The sequence below is a fragment of the Capra hircus genome, assembly GCF_001704415.2.
Source record: "Capra hircus breed San Clemente chromosome X unlocalized genomic scaffold, ASM170441v1, whole genome shotgun sequence".
NCBI classification, from domain to species: domain Eukaryota; kingdom Metazoa; phylum Chordata; class Mammalia; order Artiodactyla; family Bovidae; genus Capra; species Capra hircus.
In genome coordinates, this window is record NW_017189517.1 from 28,050,287 (window position 1) to 28,071,314 (window position 21,028).

A 21,028-nucleotide genomic window follows, 5' to 3' on the forward strand; every position below is an offset into this window, starting at 1 on the left:
CTGGGCTTCCCAGGTGGCGCTAATGGCAACGAACCCATCTGCCAATGCAGAAGATGTAAGAGATGCAACTTCGATCCCTGGGTTGGGAAGATCCCCTGGAGAAGGGAATGGCAACCCACTCCAGTATTCTTGCCTGAAGAATCCCATGGACAGAGAGTCTGGCAGGTTACCGTCCATAGAGTAGACTTAGGCTACACCAAACATCTCTCCCCAGGTCAATGGCAACCTTGAAAAGAGCAGCCTCCCATTCACAGTCCCATAGTTGCTATGAAATCCAGCAACCTTGTAACCGTGAAAGGGGCTGACTTGATTTGGAGTCCCTTGAAAAGCCTCATCCATAGAAAATTGGCCATCTCACATCTCCTTGCCTGGGTTTCCCTGGTGGTTCAGATGGTAAAGAATTAGCCTGCAATGCAGGAGACCTGGGTTCAATCCTTGGGTCTGGAAGATCCCCTGAGAAAGGAATGGCCACCCACTCCAGTATTCTCACCTGGAGAATTCCATGGACAGAGGCTACAATCCATGGAGTGTCAAAGAGTTGGACAAAACTGAGTGACTAACACTTTCATACTTCTCACTTTACATCTCCTTGGAAAAGTCCCAATCACAGGGCCTTGTCAGTATTTGAGCTGACTCAGTGATCACTTCTTGGGAAAAGCCTTATCACTGGGGTTTGGTGAAAACAACCATGGTCAATTATGTAACACTGCACCTGGGACAAGGAAAAGACTGACCAGAGCCCTCAAAAGGAATCTGAAGACACGTCCTAAAGACTTTTTAAAATCTTAGATGTATTCTTGGAAACCTAAAAGGCTGCATACATGTGCAGGTTTGGACACCTGTCTTAGAAAGAGCTGAGAAGACCCTAAGCCCTCACCTCTGGCTGACCTTGAGGCCCCGCCAAGTAAATACTGTTTATTCAAAGCTTATTATAGCAACAGAGTCAGCTACCATCACTTGTGTTTTGATAGAAATTCAGACAGAGGAGTGGGAGAGTTTTAGAGTAGAAAAAAGGAAGGCTCCAGTAATGCCCTGATTGAAGGCTGTTGAAATGGAGCAGCTGGAGGCTGGGCATCATATGTGATTGCTTAGGAGTGCTTATTTCCAGTGTTCTTGCCTGGAGAATCCCAGGCATGGGGGAGCCTGATGGGCTGCCCTCTGGGGTTGCAGAGTCGGACACAACTGAAGTGACTTAGCAGGAGTGCTTATTTGGCTTTTTCTGGTAGGTACTAACTTGAAAGTGGAGGCAAAAATTAGAGGAGCTATCAGTTATTAACCAAATCCTGGCTGTTTGGGCCCAATTATTACAGGATCTATTATTTGGCTTCTTAAACTAGTAGCTAGAGATTGTGGCCTGACTTCCTACAGGTCTGACATTTAGATAGCATGCTGGCTTCTGGGCTGATTAGTGTGGATGATGGATTGGATTTCTGGGCTGGTTGTTGCAACTGTGGATGAGAATTCTATTTTTAAACATTGTCTAGGTGTTGTCCATCTGTATAGTCAGGTTATCACATCTTAGTGAAAAGTCAACATTTTGTAAATGTTTAATATTTGTAACTAAACATGTAATGCACTTAAAGTGGGGGGAATGAAATTAAGGAACAATTACTGGAATTACTGGAACAATTACAAATATAACTTTAGGTTATACTATGCAGCTTCACAGGTTGCTCAATGGTAAAGAATCTGCCTGCAATGCAGGAGACATGGTTTGATCCCTGGGTCAGGAAGATCCCCTGGAGGAGGAAATGGCAACCCACTCCGTATTCTTGCCTGGGAAATCTCATGGACAGAGAAACCTGAAGGGCTATAGTCCATGGAGTCGCAAAGAGTTGGACACAATCGAGCATGCACATACACACATATATGTACCATCTACTGAGCATGCACACTCATGCATGTAGAGAAAATAAGCAAATCCTTGAGCTTGAATGAGGTTTTAAAGACAGAGACAGATTGGTTAAAAGACAGTTTTGTAGCTAAGGTCAGAGATTCCTGAAAGGGGCTCCCTAGTCCTTTCAAATTGTAGAAAAAGACCAAAGCATTTTTTTGGAAGTTGAATCTAAAAATCTCAGTTATTGACTGGAAGTATGTATCACACAGAAGACTAATTCCACAGAGAGAAGTATGTTGGTAGAAAGGAATGCAAATCAGAAAGTAGAATTAAAAGAAAGAGAGAGGATGGGAGCGGGGAGGGAACAAACAGAGACACAGAGAGAACAGCAAGAGAGTGAGAGAGATATGTCAAAGAAGACAAATAAGAATACCAGAACACACAAGAAAAATAAGAGTTGGAGGGAACAAGCATAAGGAACTATGGTTGGAATTTATACAATTGTCTCCAACAAATTCCATCTTGAAAGTAGGCTCATTCACAAAATTCTTTGCTTTGGAAAAAAATGGATTATAGAAGGTTTCTTTGGTATAGAAGGCACACAGGGTATTTTCCTCCTAAAATGAACTTGACTCTCATGGAAAGAGCAACTTGTACAGAAATTGACATTGCATGCAACTGCCTAGAAGGAACCCTGATTGTCAAGAGTACAGTGATTTGATTCTGCTGGGAGTTAGAGAGGCCATGTGTTTTTACATTGGAGGTAAGGCTCTCCTATGCTTGGTAGAAGAATGGGTGAAATAAAACAATCTATTCGTAAGGGGGAATACGAATGCCAAAAAACATAAAGAATCATAGCAGAAAAGAATTCAGAGTTTCTTTCTTCTTTCTTTCCTTTCTTTTTTTTTTTCATTTTGTTCCACTCCCAGGAGGAATCTCTTCTCAGACAACCCATCTGTAAAATGTAATTTAAATAAATGGATCTGTCCTAAAGTTACATGAATTCCAAAGAAAATAAACCATCTGAAATTCTTATTCCTCTAATTCAACATCTGTTGTTTTTCTTTTCACTTTTTCTCAAATACAGGAATAATTTTACTCCTGGGCTGAATGGAACATTTCATACCAAATTTTTATAGAAGGATGTTTTAATACTTGAGTGATTAGACTATAAAATGAGAAATTCTAAATTAACTTGGGATGATGCTAAAATGTATCACTTCATTTCTCCCATCTTTTCTGGAAAGAAAGCTTTAATCACCTTGCCTTCAGTATTTCATAGTCCTCCTTCTTTAGCATTCCCAAAAATGTTTAGATTGGCTACTGAAATGTGAGGTTAAATTTATGGGCCTTTCTTGATTGTTCATCTCTATTTGGAATGCAAATTTAAGTATGGATATGACAGCTGGGGCCAAGAGGTTAGGAGGGATGGCAGGGAGAAAAGGACAGTAGAATATATTCTGGGTAAAATATGTGATCTTTCAGTCAGAAAAATGATAGAAAATTGTCCCTCAAATTCCTACTGCGTGTATTTTAATATGACATTTTTGGTATTTTTAAAATATATTGTTTGATATTGTAGCTACAATTGTGTACTTTGCTAATCTAGTCAACAAAGTCCAAGAAAAAGGGATCTTGTACGTTGTACCTACAACATTGTTCAGCACAAAAAAAATGAAGTTCAGGAAGTGTTCAATTAATATATAGAGAAGGAAGAAAGCAGAAAAGAAAATGAAAAAATAGGAGGCAGAAAGAGAAGGTGGAATGTAGGCAGGAAGGCTATGCAAGGAAATGGCAGCGATCCCCATATGGAAATAGAATGCTTTATATAATATGAATGTTCTCCAAATAAAAGCATAAATTGAAGATGTAAGATGAAATTATTTCACTTTTCTAGACTTTTTTTGGTCTCCCACTTCTGCCATTTTTGTCATTCAACAAACAGGCAAACATGTAATCAAAGAACACAATAAACAGATAGTGGCAAACTATCATTCCGTTTTAACATCAGTAATTTTGTGTTATGGAATTGTTTTAGTGTAATGATCATTAGCGTAAATTACACTTTCCCTTCTGTCTGCTTCAGCCTACACTGAACTCTTTCTACTTCGATAGTTTTAAAACTTTCTACTGTATAGTGATACAAAGCTTGCACTTCATTTTATGCCACTATGTTCAATCTAGCTAAATATACTGTAAACCTCCAGAAGGATTGGGTAAGACTGAATTCCTGAGTTTCTTTGTATCGCCTAGCATGACACTTTGCATTCAGTAGTTACTCAGTAGATAAGTTTGTTAATTAAAATAATATGAAATGGAACTTCTGTTTCTGCAAAAAGGGAGTACCCCTTTTCCTCCCATGTCCTCCATCTTTCTATTAAAAACTCTGGATGTAGCACAATAAATATCATAGGGATATCCTGAAAGGTGGGAAAGTGGATGGGCTGCTTATTGGGGTTTAAGGAATGATATGGTTGTTAGTTCTCTGGGTTTCCTTATTGGCTACCATATATTGAGGAAAAAGTTCTATAGAATCCTCCAACATGGAACTGTCACCAGGAAGAGACAAAAAACGTTCCAAGAAACACCTGTTTCTCTTAGCAAAAGGACCAGAAAACATATGGCCTGATAACAGAAAAGTTTTGGAATGCTCACAGTTCTCCAGCCAAACACCAACAGAAAACTCACACACTACTCGCCAGTGATTTCACCAGGGTTGAGTGGGTAGTCGTGATTTTCCACCCTATTCCCAACCCTGACAGAACTAGGTAGCAGCCTTTTCATTTTCCAACCAGTGTAATTGCAGAAACAGCCATGGAGCTAAGCTTCCATCTTCTACCTGGCAGAAGATAGCAGTGCTCTAATTCCCAAGTCACATAAGTTTCAACAGGGTACAGCAGTGAGAAGAGCCTTCACTCTCAATAGGCAAAAAAAAGACTTAATAAGGTAATGTGAAGTGAGGTAACCACAGCTGTACTTCACCTCATCCTCTCTCATATCAGCGAGGCACAGTAGCAAGCTGAGCCTCTACCCCCAACTGGAATCAGTAAGACTAAACAACAAAGGAGACATTAATAGAGATCTCAATCTCCTCAACATTCCCATGTCAGCCAAGCCCAGGGAGGAACTAAGCCTCCATACCTACCAGATATCACCAAGGCACAATGAAGTGGTTTGAGGCAGGAGAGTTGAAACTCTGTCCCTACCTCCCTACCCCCATGTAACAACCCCCGTTTTCAGCAAGGTCCCATGGGAAACTGAGCTTATACCTTCACTCTGAGGCAAGGACAGTGTAAATTGATGGTCCACTTTCCTTGGGTTTAGGGGGGAGGTGAGTTTCCATTTGTTTGCAATCCAGAAATGTGAATCAGTGATCTACTTTTCTGAAGGTGGTGTTGCAGGGCCAAGTAAGAAACTGAACATACAGATTCACTTGGCCCTCAGCTACACTTCAACAAAGTAATTATCTGCTAAAAGGGATATAAAATCAAATAAATAAGATCAAGTGTCTCATAATATAATACACAAAATATCCAAGATACAATAAAAAATCACATGTAATACACCCCTTAACTCAGATTGGGCAATTGTCTGCCTCTCCCTGGAGTGGAGGGGTAAGAAAAAAAATGGCAAAGATTCCCAGAATCTCTTACTGGGCTGACTGGTGAAGAATTTCTCCTCGGTGAGTCCGGGTGCAAAGTCTGCTTAACTGCTGTGCAGACACCAACACAGAGAGTCAGGGAAAACAATCAGGCAAACTTGCCCCAAAAAAAGGCTGTGGAAGGAGATGGGACATAGCATGGTACTGGGAAGGTTAGCTTTGGGTTAGGGAAGAGATAGTGATCCCTCTACAGTTTGAAGGAAGCACAATAGAATATACAGGGTATAAAAAGTTACATCCAGACCTCTGTTGGAAATCGAAACTCTTCCTTAATGAATATTTTTCTATGATAGGTCAGAGTTAAAGTCCTCTACTGAGAGGAGAAGGGATAGTGGATAGGAAGATGAAAGAAAGTGACAAAGGTTATAATAATTGTGTAGGTTAACTAAAAGAGAAACTGATTAAACAAATATAAGGAGCTTGACAGTGCTTCCTACATGGCACTAGTGATAAAGAATCTGCCTGCCAACACAGGAGACATAGGGACTGTGGATTTGATCCCTGGATGGGGAAGATCCCCTGGAGGAGGGCATGGCAACCCACTCCTGTATTCTTGCCTGGAGAATGCCACAGACAGAGGAACCTGGTGGGGTACGGTCCATAGGGTCGCAAAGAATAGGACACGACTGAAGCAACTTAGCACACATGCATGGAAGGAGATTGATAAACACCTCTGATATCTCAGCTATTATTGACAATATTTTGCAGCATAACTAACCTAGACATTTGCACAGCCATCAACAAGCAAGTTTTGATGTAGGAGCAAAGAGGGCTATTTCTAAAACTGTTCCAAATTTAGTGATCTGTAATGTAGGCATGATAAAAAGGAAAAGATGATAAAGAACTAAAATTGCAAGTCAGGAAATACTTCAGTGATTGACCATTGGATGCAGGCTAGGAAAGAGTATATACATTGAGTTCAGAGCTGATGAACTAGGAGAAAGTGGAAGAATAATTTGACAGAAAATCACAATAGTTTCAAAGAGCAGGTGTAATGGAAGAAAATGAGCTGAAAAAATAGAAGGTTGTGGTCAGTTAGGTAGGATCAGAAGTCTTACTGAAATCCAGTACATGTGAATGTTTGGAGAGTCAAGAGTGTATAAGTTATTTTATTGATTTTAAAATCATCCAAGTAAATGAAAGGATTAATAATGGAAAAGGAAGTTGGTAAATGAAAAAGAATATTCATTAGATTGACAGATCATCATTATCGTCTGGCAAACATTAATGTAGCTCTTATTAATACAGGGCTGTTCACACTACTTGACATATATTATGCTATATAATCCACACAACCTCCCTTTTAGGAAGATATTATTAATACTTTACAGATGAGAAAACTGAAACACAGGGATATTAAGTAACTTGCCAAACTGCACTGTTAAAATAGGTAAAAGAACTGGGATTGAAGAACGGTTTGGTTCCAGACTCCATATTCTTTACTACTACACCATGGTATATGGACATTGGATACAGACAGAGGTGGGATAAATAGGTTACTAACAATATAAGACTTGAAGCCTGTGGGCCACGAGATTAATAGCATGTTTGAGAAGGCTGAAAGTAAAATTGTGTTCTTCAAAAAGATCTCTGTTTCAATGAAGGCAAGGAATTTGGATCAGAGAAAACTGTTTCCATTGGGTACTCACCATTCTCTTATATGCCAAGAGACTGTTTCTGCAAGTAACTGTAACTCGATGTTAGGACTTTCCATGGCTAGGAACAAAACTTTTGGGAAGCCAGATAATACTCCCTGCCAACTAAAGATGCCTATGTCTTAATTCTCAGAACCTGTGAATGTATTCAGTTCAGTTCAGTTCAGTTCAGTTCAGTCACTCAGTCATGTCCGACTCTTTGCGATCCCATGAATCGCAGCACGCCAGGCCTCCCTGTCCATTACCAACTCCTGGAGTTCACTCAGACTCAGTCCATCGAGTCAGTAATGCCATCCAGCCATCTCATTCTCTGTCATCCCCTTCTCCTCCTGCCCCCAATCCCTCCCAGCATCAGAGTCTTCTCCAATGAGTCAACTCTTCGCATGAGGTGGCCAAAGTACTGGAGTTTCAGCTTTAGCATCATTCCTTCCAAAGAAATCCCAGGGCTGATCTCCTTCAGAATGGACTGGTTGGATCTCCTTGCAGTCCAAGGGACTCTCAAGAGTCTTCTCCAACACCACAGTTCAAAGCATCAATTAGGTAACACAAAGAAGGAAAAATAAGACTAACTTTGAGGTGTGATGATTACCCTAGATTTTCTGGGTAAGGTAAACACATATGAGTTCTTATAAATGGAACAGCGAGTCGGAAGAGAGAGAAACAAAGACATGGAGGCAGGAAAAGTACTTAGCCCAATATTGCGGGTTTTGAAGGTGGAAAAAGTGCACTCTTGGAGGAGACTGGACTGCAAGGAGATCCAACCAGTCCGTCCTAGAGGAGATCAGTCCTGAATATTCATTGGAAGGACTGATGTTGAAGCTGAAACTCCAAGATTTTGGCCACCTGATGCAAAGAACTGACCCATTTGAAAAGACACTGATGATGGGAAAGATTGAAGGCAGGAGGAGAAGGGGTCAATAGAGGATAAGATGGTTGGATGGACAGGGAGGTCTTGTGTGATGCAGTCCATGGGATCACAAAGAGTCAGACATGACTGAGTGACTGAACTAAAATGACTGAAAGTGCACTCTGAGGTATGGAAAACCTTTAGATCTGAAAAATGAAAAGCAATGAAAGGAAATATTCTCCGGAGCTCCAGAAGGAAATGCAGCCAAGCTAACATTCTGCTTTTAGCTCACTAAAACCCACTGTGGGCTTCTGAGCTATAGAATTGTAAGATGATTAATAACAACCAAAATAATAATAATAGCAATAATAAATTTGTATTGTTTTAAACTGCTAAATTTGTGGTGATTGTTAAATTAGCCATGGAAACCTAAAAGAGCCTGAAGCCAGTGGTGGACAGGAATTGGAAGATGAAGAGCCCAGCTTCCTTTCCTTTGAGTGGAACATCTCTGGGTTGTTCTCAGAGATCCCTAGCAAGACTAAGCACCAGTTACCCACATCCTGGCCTGCTAATTAAAACAGTCTATTGACTTTCTTCTTTCTCCTGTCTCATATCTCTTCTCCTTTACTGTTACTTCCTGGGATCACTTCTCTAATGAACTACTGGTACACTAATCCATGAGACTACTTCTGGGGATCCCAAACTAGGACAGAGATTTCTTGAAAAATTCTATGAAATTCAGGAGGATTTAGGGGACCTTTTTTCTTATGAAGTGAGAATTTCCAACAGAATGCATCTGTAAGGAGGACTGCAGAGAAACAATGAGCCATAGTTCTAGGACAGTCAGAATAATGTGAGTTTTGATCAAATTTTTCAGGCATATAGATAATGCTTATTCATTTATTAAAACATAATTATTCAAATGGTATTAGTTTCTTAAGTATATTAATATAATTTTGTCTCATCTGTTAAACATCACTGAAATGGTCCTAATGTAATTTTCTTAAAAATAAATTAAATTTAGTTTTAATTAAACTATTCTTTTGAACTTTGCAAACTGTAATGGGAAGTGAACTGTGTTATTATTAATACTTCAATTAGCTATCTTTCTAACTTCTATTTAATTACATAATCCCTAATTTAGGATAGTATCTTCAAGTTGAAAATATATAGACATCTGATATTTTAGTTGAAAAACAAAAGATTATATTCATTTCATAAAGATTACACCCATTTTGTACCATGCAATTAGGCTTCCCTGGTGGGTCAGTGGTAAAGAATCCAGATGCCAATGTAGGAGACTCGGATTTGATCCTTGTGTTGGGAAGAGTCCCTGGAGAAGGAAATGGCAACCGACTCCAGCATTCTTGCCTGGAAAATCCCATGGGTAGAGGGCTACAGTCCATGGAGTCATGAAGATTCAGATATGACTTATCAACTGCGCGCACACACACGCACCATGCAGTTATTGTTTTTGATTTATATCAGCAATCATATTCTAATAAGTTCAATCAATAAGTTAATTTTACCACTCCACAAGCCATCTAAAAGCTTGGGTTTAAATATGAAAATTAAGTTATGTTATCTGTGTAGGGGAGCAAAATTTGCCACCCCAACATTTCTTTGGCATGTGCATTATTTTGAGCTGAAAACAATCAAGGTCCAAAAGATCTGGAAGAACTTTTGTCCTTCCCCCTAACTGCCTAAAAGAATGTTGAATAATTTAGGCAAACTTTTCCCTTCTACAGAGTTAACACAAATGAAATTAGCCATGTACAATAAAAGACAGTATTTAAATCTCTGGAATAAACATTTCATGTCTCAAAGAAAGTTGAAACTGATCTGAACTTCAAAGAATGTGTAAGATTTGAATGAGGAAGAAAAGGAAGAAGAAACAGTGCATTTTAAGGGATTAGTTTAGTTCTGCAGAATACTAACTTCAGGGTGTGTGAAATAGAACTCAGAAAATGTTTGTAGGATGTGTATTACAAGGGGAGGCAGACATGGCTTGAAAATACTACCCAACTAAAAATGTTCCTGATGGTTCACACTATTTGCAGCTGCTTTACAACTATTTAGACTCTAGGTGTCTTCTTTTCTTTTCTTTTTTAATGTAGACCTGCGATCTGTATCATAATGCAACCTGCCCTATGATCTATCTTGGGATGATTTATGCTACCATCTTATTCTGGGGTTATTTTTTAGCATAACTGGAAATAAGATTATAAAATTAGGGAAAATATATTATTAATGTCCTAGTCTTTTCTTTCACCCACTTCGTCAATCCCCTTACTCCACCTTACATACTATAACCTCTTCCTGGTTCTCTCATGTTGGTGGTGGTGGTGGTGGTGGTTTAATCACAAAGTCGTGTCTGACTCTTGCAGCCCCATGGACTGTAGCTCTCCAGGCACCTCTGTCCATGGGATTTCCCAGGCAAGAGTGTTGCTTGGAGAGGGTTGCCATTTCCTTCTCCAACTTTCATGTTGCCCAACCCATATTTCATGTCAGAGAGGAAATAAAACATATTAAACCACTCACAACTAGGAATAATTATGGGCTTCCCTGGTGGCTCAGCTGGTAAAGAATTCGCCTGCAATGTGGGAGACCTGGGTTCGATCCCTGGGTTGGGAAGATACCCTGTAGAAGGGAACAGCTAACTGCTCCAGTATTCTGGCCTGGAGAATTCTGTGGACTGTATAGTACATGGGGTTGCAAAGAGTTGGATATGACTGAGTGACTTTCACTCACCCCTTTCATTTTTAGAAAGATTTTTATGTAAGTGACAGGATAACATTCAATACTGAATTGCTAGTGTGGATTTTTTTTTTTTTCTGCACTGCTAGGTGGAGACTATTTTGGGTGAATTGCATGAATCACACCATGTGGGTAATTCATTATTGACTCTGTCTACCTTTGAGGAGAGCCCTGTTCATGCAAATTCAGAGTTGTGACTTGTTCCATCATGCAAATAACAAGATTATTTCTCTGTTCTTTATCTGCTATGCTAATCCTAGAATATGAAATTTATCTATGGCTAAACTTTACTCTTTCAATGTAAAACATCATGAGACCTCAAGTGTGGGCCTTTTTACTAATTTCTTTACTTGTACCAAAAGGCAAACACTCAGAGCTTCCTCAGGATTACCAGTTGTGCTTTTAAATAATCAGCTTATCTGTGTCTAGTTTTCTGCAAGTTGCTATTAACAAAAGAATTTGTGTTTGTGTATCCTGGTTTTGTGATGCTTAAATATGCAAATGAATTTTCTGTTTACATATAACAATTCCACTGATGCCTTTTAGAATTCAAAAGTAAAAATAATCACATAGCACACTCTACATGAAACTGGATCAAATATATAGAAAAGACGGAACAAAGGCAAAACCAAGTGGCCCTGGTAGAAGACAATAACTTCCCTAAAATGAATTTCTGCTTCCTTAAGCAGATTAGAGCACAAATAAATCTATTTATCATATAGAAATGATATGGGGTGTATTTAGTTAAAAAAGCAGAATACCCATGAGCCAGAATGACCAGAAGATTCTAAGTTTTTGACCTCTATTGCAAATCTATTTGACTCTTATCAGTAAGAATGCAGAAATTCTGGACTAAACTCTTTGGATGACATTTTACATTTTTATTAATTATTGTCATAATTAAAAAGTATATACTACTACAAGCCTAATTATGAAAATTTCTACCAATATTGTTATTGGAATGGTTAGATAACATTTGGAGTATAAATCTAGTGATTAAATTAGATTCACAACTGAGCCATAATTTGAGAATAATTTCACATCTTTCCTGTTACAATTTTCATTTCCCTAAGTTCCTTTTGTTCTTCTTTTTAAAAAATGCTTGTAGTGTATAGTAATGTTAGTCACTCAGTTGTGTCTGACTGTTTGCAACCCCATGTTCTGTGGCCCACCAGGCTCCTCTGTCCATAGGATTTCCTAGGCAAGAATACTGGAGTGGGTAGCCATTCCCTTCTCCTAGGGGTCTTTGCAACCCAGGGGTCGAACCAGAGTCATAAACCATTATAATTTGTTGATACTCTTTTTTTTCCCTCCAATTTGTCTTCATTTATTTATTTTTAATTTACAATATTGTGTTGGTTTTGCCATACATTGACATGAATCCACCACAGGTGTACATGTGTTCCCTATCCTGAATCCCCCTCCCACCTCCCTCCCCTTACCATCTGTCTGGGTCATGCCAGTGAAACAGCCCCGAGCATCCTGTGTCATGCATCAAACCTGGACTGGCGATTCGTTTCATATATGATAACAGACATGTTTCGATGCCATTCTACCAAATCAACACACCCTCGCCCTCTCCCACACAGTCCAAAAGAGTATTCTATATATCTGTGTCTCTTTTGCTGTCTCACATACAGGATTATCATTACCATCTTTCTAAATTCCATATACATGCATTCAGTTCAGTTCAGTTCACTTCAGTCACTCAGTCGTGTCCGACTCTTTGCTATCCATGAATCGCAGCACGCCAGGCCTCCCTATCCATCACCAACTCCCGGAGTTCACTCAGACTCACGTTCAACAAGTCAGTGATGCCATCCAGCCATCTCATCCTCTGTCGTCCCCTTCTCCTCCTGCCCTCAATCCCTCCCAGCATCAGTCTTTTCCAATGAGTCAACTCTTCGCATCAGGTGGCCAAAGTACTGGAGTTTCAGCTTTAGCATCATTCCTTCCAAAGAAATCCCAGGGCTGATCTCCTTCAGAATGGACTGGTTGGATCTCCTTGCAGTCCAATGGACTCTCAAGAGTCTTCTCCAACATCACAGTTCAAAAGCATCAATTCTTCAGTGCTCAGCTTTCTTCACAGTCCAACTCTCACATCCATACATGACTATTGGAAAAACCATAGCCTTGACTAGATGGACCTTTGTTGGCAAAGTAATGTCTCTGCTTTTGAATATGTGATCTAGGTTGGTCATAACTTTTCTCCAAGGAGTAAGCATCTTTTAATTTCATGGCTACAATCACCATCTGCAGTGATTTTGGAGCCCCCCCAAAGAAGTCTGACACTGTTTCCACTGTTTCCCCATCTATTTCCCATGAAGTGATGGGACTGGATGCCATGATCTTCATTTTCTGAATGTTGAGCTTTGAGCCAACTTTTTCACTCTCCTCTTTCACTTTCATCAAGAGGCTTTTTAGTTCCTCTTCACTTTCTGCCATAAGGGTGGTGTCATCTGCATATCTGAGGTTATTGATATTTCTCCCGGCAATCTTGATTCCAGCCCAGCATTTCTCATGATGTACCCTGCATATAAGTTAAATATGCAGGGTGACAATATACAGCCTTGACGTACTCCTTTTTCTATTTAGAACCAGTCTGTTTTTCCATGTCCAGTTTTAACTGTTGCTTCCTGATCTGCATATAGGTTTCTCAAGAGGCAGGTCAGGTGGTCTGGTATTCCCATCTGTTTCAGAATTTTCCACAGTTTATTGTGATCCACACAGTCAAATGCTTTGGCATAGTCAATAAAGCAGAAATAGACGTTTTTTTCTGGAACTCTCTTGCTTTTTCGATGATCCAGCAAATGTTGGCAATTTGATCTCTGGTTCCTCTGCCTTTTCTAAAACCAGGTTGAACATCTGGGAGTTCACAGTTCACGTATTGCTGAATAGCTCTAGTAATTTTCTGGTGGAGTCTTTAGGGTTTTCTATGTAGAGGATCATGTCATCTGCAAACAGTGAGAGTTTTACTTCTTCTTTTCTAACCTGGATTCCTTTTATTTCTTTCTCTGCTCTGATTTGCTGTGGCCAAAACTTCCAAGACTATGTTGAATAGTAGTGGTGAGAGTGGGCACCTTTGTCTTGTTCCTGACTTTAGGGGAAATGCTTTCAGTTTTTCACCATTGATGATAATGTTTGCTGTGGGTTTGTCATATATAGCTTTTATTATATTGAGGTATGTTCCTTCTATTTCTGCTTTCTGGAGGGTTTTTCTCATAAATGAATGTTGAATTTTGTCAAAAGCTTTCTCTGCATCTATTGAGATAATCGTATGTCTTATTTTTCATTTTGTTAATATGGTGTACTACACTGATTGATTTGAGGATATTGAAGAATCCTTGCATCCCTGGGATAAAGCCCACTTGGTCATGATGTATGATATTTTTAATGTGTTGTTGGATTCTGATTGCTAGAATTTTCTTAAGGATTTTTGCATCTATGTTCATCAGTGATATTGGTCTGTAGTTTTCATTTTTTGTGGCATCCTTGTCAGGCTTTGGTATTAGGGTGATGATGGCTTTAGGACTGGTGTTAGCTCTTCTCTAAATGTTTGGAGAATTCAGCTGTGAAGCTGTCTGGACCTGGGCTTTTGTTTACTGGAAGATTTCTGATTACAGTTTCAATTTCCGTGTTAGTGATGGGTCTGTTAAGGTTTTTTATTTCTTCCTGGTTCAGTTTTGGAAAGTTGTACTTTTCTAAGAATTTGCCTATTTCTTCCATGTTGTCCATTTTATTGGCATATAATTGCTGATAGCAGTCTCTTATGATCCTTTGTATTTCTATGTTGTCTGTTGTGTTCTCTCCATTTTCATTTCTAATTTTATTGATTTCACTTTTCTCCCTTTGTTTTTTGATGAGTCTGGCTAATGGTTTGTCAATTTTATTTATCCTTTCAAAGAACCAGCTTCTGGCTTTGTTGATTTTTACTATGGTCTCTTTTGTTTCTTTTGCATTCATTGCTGCCCTAATTTTTAAGCTTTATTTCCTTCTACTAACCCTGGGGTTCTTCATTTCTTCCCTTTCTAGTTGCTTTAGGTGTAGCAGCTAAGTCGCCTCAGTCGTGTCTGACTCTATGCGACCCCATAGATGGCAGCCCATCAGGCTCCACCGTCCCTGGGATTCTCCAGGCATGAACACTGGAGTGGGTTGCCATTTCCTTCTCCAATGCATGAAAGTGAAAAGTGAAAGTTAAGTCTCTCAGTTGTGTCTGACTTGTAGCGACCCCATGGACTGTAACCTACCAGGCTCCTCCGTCCATGGGACTTTCCAGGCAAGAGTACTGGAGTAGGGTGCCATTGCCTTCTCAGCTTTAGGTGTAGAGTTAGGTTATTTATTTGACTTTTTTCTTATTTCTTGAGGGATGCCTGTATTGCTATGATCCTTCCGCTTAGCACTGCTTTTAAAGTGTCCCACAGGTTTTGGATTGTTGTGTTTTCATTTTCATTCGTTTCTTCGCATGTTTTGATTTCTTTTTTTATTTCTTCTGTGAATTGTTGGTTATTCAGCAGTGTGTTGTTCAGCCTCCATATGTTGGAATTTTTAATAGTTCTTCTCCTGTAATTGAGATCTAATCTTACTGCATTGTGGTCAGAAAATATGCTTGCAATAATTTCAATTCTTTTGAATATACCAAGGCTAGATTTATGGCCCAGGAAGTCATCTATCCTGGAGAAGGTTTCATGTGCGCTTGAGAAAAAGGTGAAATTCTTTGTTTTGGGGTGAAATGTCCTATAGATATCAATTAGGTCTAACTGGTCTATTGTATCATTAAAAGTTTGTGTATCCTTATTAATTTTCTGTTTAGTTGATCTATCCATAGGTGTGAGTGGGTATTAACGTCTCCCACTCTTATTGTGTTACTGTTAATTTCCCCTTTCATTTTTGTTAGCATTTGTCTTACATATTGTGGTGCTCCTATGTTGGGTGCATATATATTTATAATTGTTATATCTTCTTCTTTAATTGATCCTTTGATCATTATGTAGTGTCCTTCTTCGGACACTTCTTTTCACACCCTTTGTTTTAAAGTCTATTTTATCTGATATGAGTATTGCTACTCCTGCTTTCTTTTGGTCTCTATTTGCATGGAATATTTTTTTCCAGTCCTTCACTTTCAGTCTGTATGTGTCCCTTGTTTTGAGGTGGGTCTTTTGTAAACAACATATATAGGGGTCTTGTTGTTGTATCCATTCAGCCAGTCTTTGTCTTTTGGTTGGGGCATTCAACCCATTTACATTTAAGGTAATTATTGATAACTATTATCCCATTGCCATTTACTTTGTTGTTTTGGGTTCGAGTTTATACACCCTTTTTGTGTTTCCTGTCTAGAGAATATCTTTTAGAATTTGTTGGAGAGCTGGTTTGGTGGTGCTGAATTCTCTCAGCTTTTGCTCCTCTGTCAAGCTTTTGATTTCTCCTTCATATTTGAATGAGATCCTTGCTGGGTACAGTAATCTGGGCTGTAGGTTATTTTCTTTCATCACTTTAAGTATGTCTTGCCATTCCCTCCTGGCCTGAAGAGCTTCTATTGAAATATCAGCTGTTATCCTTATGGAAATCCCCTTGTGTGTTATTTGTTGTTTTTCCCTTGCTGCTTTTAATATTTGTTCTTTGTGTTTGATCTTTGTTAATTTGATTAATATGTGTCTTGTGGTGTTTTATCTTGGGTTTATCCTATTTGGGACTCTCTGGGTTTCTTGGACTTGGGTGATTATTTCCTTCCCCATTTTAGGGAAGTATTCAACTATTATCTCAAGTATTTTCTCATGGTCTTTCTTTTTTCTTTTTCTTCTGGGACTCCTATGATTTAAATGTTGGGGCGTTTAACATTGTCCCAGAGGTCTCTGAGGTTGTCCTCATTTCTTTTAATTCATTTTTCTTTTTTCCTCTCTGTTTCATTTATTTCTACCATTCTATCTTCTACCTCACTAATCCTGTCTTCTGCCTCCGTTATTCTACTGTTGGTTCCCTCCAGAGTGTTTTTTATCTCATTTATTCCATTATCCATTATATATTGACTCTATTTTATTTCTTCTAGGTCCTTGTTAAACCTTTCTTGCATCTTCTCAATCCTTGTCTCCAGACTATTTATCTGTAACTCCATTTTGTTTTTAAGATTTTGGATCATTTTCAATATCATTATTCAGAATTTTTTATCAGGTAGATTCCCTATCTCTTCCTCTTTTGTTTGGTTTGGTGGGCATTTATCCTGTTCCTTTACCTGCTGGGTATTCCTCTGTCTCTTGATCTTGTTTAGATTGCTGTGTTTGGGGTGGCATTTCCATATTCTGGCAATTTGTGGAGTTCTCTTTATTGTCACGGTTCCTTGCCGTGGGTGGGTTTGGACAGGTGGCTATCAAGGTTTCCTGGTTAGGGAAGCTTGTTTCGGTGTTCTGGTGGGTGGAGCTGGATTTCTTCTCTCTGGAATTCAATGAGGTGTCCAGTAATGTGTTATGAGGTGTCAGTGGGTTTGGAGTGACTTTGGGCAGCCTGTATATTGAAGCTCAGGGCTATGTTCCTGTGTTGCTGGAGAATTTGTGTGGTATGTCTTGCTCTGGAACTTGTTGGCCCTTGGGTGGTGCTTGGCTTCAGTGTAGGTATGGAGGTGTTTGATGAGCTCCTGTCGATTAATGTTCCCTGGATTCAGGAGTTCTCTGGTGTTTTCAGGATTTGAACTTAAGCCTCCTGCTTCTGGTTTTCAGTCTTAATCTTACAGTAGCCTCAAGACTTCTCCATCTATACTTCACTTTCAAATAGTTCCTTGATCTGGCTTATACTTCTCAGGATCTATAGGCCCCTTCCTCTGTAGTCAGTGCTAACTACAGGGTTTTAATCTATTGCACCTGTCACTTCCAAGGCAGTTCCCTGTTTTTTTGCTTTTTCTGTTTGCCAGTCTCTTCAGTGTTTAATTTCTGCCCTGACACAAAGGGGCAGTGGTGGACACTTTTTTTAGGCTCCTTTGTTCAGTCGTTCTGTGGGGAGGGAGGAACGCTGCAAACATATATCACTGGCATCTGTGGGGAGTGCTCGCAGTGTCTCGGCCACAACAGGTTTGCCCCTGCTCACGGCATGTGTGCTTTCCCTGTCTATACTGCTTAGGCTCTAGGTTGCTCTCCTGGGAACTGTCTGAGGCCAGCCCTGGGTTGTATGCACTTTCCAGATTTAAACCGCTCAGGTTCAGGCACTCAGGTACTCCACAAAGGCACAGACTCGGTTGGGCCTGCATTTTGTGCCCTTCCCAGCTCCGAGCAGCTCAGGTGACCAGGTGTTTGGTGAGCGCGGTCGCTGCGACTTATCGCCTCCCCCAGCCCTGCCACTCGGTTTTCTGGGTGTACAACCGGCGCACCTTCTCAGGCGGATGTTGACCGTCCAGAACCCCAAGAAGTCTTGGATAGCAATGAAGCCTGCTTGCAGTAAGGTAGATGATGCCTCTCTGGGGCTGCAATTGACCCCTTCCAGCTCTAGTTGCCCTCGCCTGCCTGTCTCTGGTGGGGGATGAGCTGGTCTGCTGCAGGCTAGCTCTGCTCAGTCCTTTGTTCTGTGAGCGGGCTTGATGGTGTCTTACGTTAGGGCTTTTCGTGGGGTAGCTATTCCATAGTCTGGTTTGTTATCTCAAGTTAGTTCCCTCATATTGCCCTTGGGGCATTCAGGCCTGGTCCTTACTCTAAGCAATGCAGCCCGAGCCTCCCTGCTCAGCCCCCGCTTGTTAGTGGTGGATGCAGGCATCTGCGCTGCTTATTCACTGGGAGTTACCATTGGGCACATAATCTGTGGGTTTAAATTATTTATTTACTTTTCCTCCCAGTTATGTTGCCCTCTGAGGTTCCAAGGCTCACCACAGACTCGCCAGTGAGAGTATTTCCTGGTGTTTGGAAACTTCTCTCTTTTTTAAGACTCCCTTCCCAGGACGGATCTCCATCCCTGACTCTTTTGTCTCTCTTTTTACCTTTTATATTTTTTCCCACCTCCTTTTGAAGACAATGGGCTGCTTTCCTGGTGCCTGATGTCTTCTGCCGGCATTCAGAAGTTGTTTTGTGGAATTTACTCAGTGTTCAAATGTTCTTTTGATGAATTTGTGGGCAGAAAGTGGTCTCCGCATCCTATTCCTCCACCATCTTAGAACCGCCCCCTGTTGATAATCTTATTATTTTATTTCTTTATTTTTAAAAATTTTATTGGAGTATAGTTGATTTACAATCTTGTGTTCATTTTAGGTGTATAACAAAGTGACTCACTTATATATATACATATATTTACTCTTTTTTAGATTTTTTTCCATATAGGTCATTACAGAATATTGAGTAGAGTTCCCTGTACTATACAGTAGGTTCTTATTAGTTATCTATTTTATACATAGTAGTGTGTATATGTTGATTCGAGTCTCCTAACTTATCCCCTCCTCTTCTTTACCTTCTGGTAACCATAAGTTTGTTTTCTACATCTGTGACTCTACTCGTGTTTTGTAAATAAGTTCATTTGTACCATTTTTTTTTAAGATTCCACATACAAGCAGTATCATATGATATTTGTCTTTCTCTGTTTGACTTACTTCACTTAGTATGTTAATCTCTAGGCCCATCCATGTTGCTGCAAACGGCATTATTTCATTCATTTTATGGCTGAATAATATTCCATTTTATATATGTATGACTTCCTTTTTATCTGCTCATCTCTCAATGTACATTCTTTAAACATTTTATTGGGGTATAACTGATTTACAATGTTGCACAGCAAAGGAAACTATAAGCACAATGAAAAGAAAACTCTCAGAATGGGAGGAAATATTTGCAAATGAAGCAACTAGCATGGGACTGATCTCCAAAATATACAAACAACCCATGTAGCTCAAAATAGAAAGAGCAAACAACCCAATTTAAAAATGAGCAGAAGATATAAAGCTATTTCTCCAAAGAAGACATACAGATGGTTAAAAAGCACATGAGATGTTCAACATCACTAATTACTAGAGAAATGCAAATCAAAACTACAATGAGTTATCACTTCACACCAGTCAGAATGGCCATCATCAAAAAGTCTACAGAGAGGGAGGCAGCCTGTCCTCCAAATGGAGCGCCTGTGCTGGAGCAGGACAGCAGCAGATTGGAGCCCAAACTGCGGGGGGTGGGGGGGCACAGTGGTGAGGGGGCAGCCCGCTGCCCAGCAGCATGGAGGCATGACCCCAGCTACCTGAGCAATCAGTCGGCCACATTCCCTACAGGTTTTGGGGCTTGAGGCTGATGCAGTAAACTCTGTCCAGTTTTCAAACCACACAGGCTACTCAAATTGGAAGGGCCAAGTGCCAAACCCAGACCAGCTCCATGATCTCTCTAGGAGCTGAAGCTGAACAACACCAATCAGGATGATTACATTCTCAGGGGCTATGGGTGAGACTCATGTACATGTACCAGGCTCATGTACATGTGCAACCCCGTGATGGGAGACGAGCATAATGGAGAAGGCACCATGTACATCACCAGAGGACCGCCTTCTTGTTTACAGAGAGAATGTGGTGCTAGTAGCAGACATCATCACCCCCAACCAGTTTGAGGCTGAGTTGCTGACCAGGAGAAAGATCCACAGCCAGGATGAAGTCTTAGAGGCTATGGACAAGTTATACTCCATGGGGCCCAACACGGTGGTCATCACCAGCTCCTACCTGCTGTCCTCGAGGGGCACTGACTACCTGCCGGCGCTGGGGAGCCAGAGGACATGGACCCCTGACGGCTCCACGGTGACGCAGCACATCCCCAGGGAGATGCACAATGTGGACACCATCTGTCAGCACTGGGGATGGCTTCGCTGCCATACTCTTGGCGTGGATGCACAAGCACCCCAACAACCTCAAGGTAGCCTGTGAGAAGACACTGTCAGCTACACACCATGTTCTGCAGCGGACCCGCCTCCATAACACCCGGTGTTAGGTGTCTCTGTTTCCATCCTTGTGAAAAATGTAACGGCTGCCTTCGAGCTGTGACTGAAACTTGATGCTCCACAGTCACTTTGGTGGGGACCTTCCCAGAACCCCAAAAATCTGCACATCTCAGTGTGTCAGGAGGCTGCCTTGTAATTTCCGTGGCCATGGGACACAGGCTGCTGCATGGCCAAGGGCACCTGTGGGAAAACCACTGCAGCTGGCCTCTTTTGGAAAACTCATTGGGTTTATGGTAGAATGGGCCATGCGCTGTGTGTTTGCTGCCCATTCCTGGTGACAAATATGTCAAGTCACTAGGTCAGTGTGCAGGTACAGTGTGCAGAGGCAGGCTCCT

At 40.5% G+C, this 21,028-nt stretch overlaps 1 pseudogene; it reads left to right on the forward strand.

Moving 5' to 3' along the window:
• The first annotated feature begins 19,778 nt into the window (after positions 1-19,778).
• LOC102191118 lies at positions 19,779-20,683 on the forward strand (annotated as a pseudogene).
• The last annotated feature ends 345 nt before the right edge of the window (positions 20,684-21,028 follow it).